At 51.0% G+C, this 2,116-nt stretch overlaps 1 non-coding gene across 1 annotated transcript; it reads right to left on the bottom strand.

Annotated features, from left to right (window-relative positions):
* Positions 1-1,707: 1,707 nt before the first annotated feature.
* On the bottom strand, positions 1,708-1,780 carry Trnaa-agc (transfer RNA alanine (anticodon AGC)). The gene has a single exon. It is a non-coding gene; the product is annotated as a tRNA-Ala (tRNA).
* Between the last annotated feature and the right edge of the window lie 336 nt (positions 1,781-2,116).

Below are 2,116 nucleotides of genomic sequence, written 5' to 3'. Positions count from 1 at the left end.
ATTGGTTCCAATTTACGAATTCCTCATCGCAGAAACGGCTTCCGTGCGGTGTGATAAGGAGCCTGAAAATCGAATCTCCAAAGAGACAACGCCAGTAGCGAGACATCCGGTAAAGGACATCTCCAAACGAGCGCGAAACAAAAGGCGCGTTGGCGGAAATTATCGTAAAACTCGCTCCTTGCCAACCACACAGCCTTGAACCGCCAAATATGGGCCAATATACCGACCGTACAGTACGCTGGGGGGATTCATTATGACTAAATTATATTCAAAAAACCCAAAATGGCGTTCCACCGCTCAATTTTGACGGGAATCCAGTGGCCGGAAGAACTCGGATGCCCCGATGCAACGAATCCGAACCGGGCCACATACCCATTAGCTGGCTTTATATGGTTTGTTGATTTTTTGTTCAACCCTTCCGTGTGCCACCCCCTTTTTTTGCGCCCCTTTCCCCGGCCGGATGGTAAGGGTGGCTTTACTTCATTAGCCCCGTCGAGTTGGGGAACCGTGCGGCCCAATCAAGCAGGTAAAGCAGGTCCGGTGGCGGACGCCGATTATTGTCTCACGTTTGCGTCGTCGCCTGGTTCCGTCGATTGCCGGGCATGCTTTTTTGTCTTTCTCTCTCTCGCTCTCTCTCTCTCTCTCTCTCTCTCTCTCTCTCGCTTACTCCCTTTATTTCGTCCTTCCCGTCCTTCCGTAAACTTGCAAACGCAGCAACCCGGTGTGTGTTTGTTTTCCTTTTTTCTCTCTCTTTCTCTCTCTCTCTCTCTCTGTCACACACAAACTCGCCTGTTCACGAGGACCTTCGCTTGATCGTTGGTTGGGTGCCGAGTGGAAAAGTGCCGGGGCCCGGTTCCTCAGGTGTCGCTCAAATTTAATTAGATCGAAAAGGAATCAAGATAAATTTGAAAGTCGCCAAATGGAGCGCGACCCGTTCGCTTGGGACGAATCCTATCCACCGGGAGCCGTCGCGATCGATGTTCCGTTGTTTGGTGACAATTTCTGAGGAGATGTTCATAAAAACTTAACCTTCTCTTTTTACTTTTGACAAATTTTAGTTAAACGTATCCTTTCCCAATAACGCCCTGAATAAATTTTATACATGGGGTGATGGTGATGATTTCGTATGCTCAAGCGCCAAGAATGGTGTCGGTCTTTTTTCCCGATACGCTAATCGCGGTCTGCACGCCATTCCGAACTCGCCATTGCACACACACACGCGTTCGCTCAGGTTTCTAGTCCCGCGAGACGGGGAACACGCCACCCCTAGCCAGGGTGGTTGGGGGACTCGTTTTGGGGTGGGAAGGCGTTCGTCGTTTGGCACGGAAGGCGGTGGTTCTGCTCATTAGGCGAGTGGTTTTGGTTTTCAGTTCTAGATTTCCGCACGCTCGTTTGATCCGTTGAGGCGAGGGGGGGGGGGGAGGGAGGGAACGAGACATGAGGGTGGGTGGAAGGTGGGTGTCAGGTGATGGGGGAACTTATCACACGCCAGCGTAAGGGACCGCTCGATTGGCTCTGACAGCCGGACAGGTTGACAGAGGAGCACGAGAGTGAGTGAAATCATTTCGATGAAGAAACGACGCCGGAGGTGTTCTAAGAAGTTGACAAAGAGTGGGGAAAGACAAACAAAAAGGCGACGTATGTCTCCTTTTTTAATGTCTAAATGGCGCGGAACGGTGGGCATTAGGAAGAAAAAAAATGTCATCGTGGAGATGCCGGGTATCGATCCCGGTACCTCTCACATGCTAAGCGAGCGCTCTACCATCTGAGCTACATCCCCTGTTGGAGGGTTACGACGGCTTCTCCGAAGCGCTCCTTTACGGGACGAGATTCGATGAACGTCCACCCCACCAAGGGGGTGAAAGGATAAAAAACGAGATCGACAAAAATGTGAAGGCAACCGGCGGCAGTGGCGCGAGCATGGGAAAAGCGAGCATGGTGCGCGCGTAGCGAGAAAGCGGAGACGATAACAATTAAGCGATAAATGAATTGTTTCAGTCTGCTTAGAGGCAACCGAGAGCCTGGAAAAGACACGACCGCGTGGGAGAGAAGGAGGACGCAAAAAAGAAGCGAAGCCAAAAACAAAAAAAGCAAAGCAAAGCAAAAACAAGAGCAA

This window comes from Anopheles nili, chromosome 3 (genome assembly GCF_943737925.1).
Source record: "Anopheles nili chromosome 3, idAnoNiliSN_F5_01, whole genome shotgun sequence".
Lineage (NCBI taxonomy): Eukaryota > Metazoa > Arthropoda > Insecta > Diptera > Culicidae > Anopheles > Anopheles nili.
The sequence above is the reverse complement of the archived record's forward strand: the minus strand, read 5'-3'. Positions and strand labels throughout refer to the sequence as shown.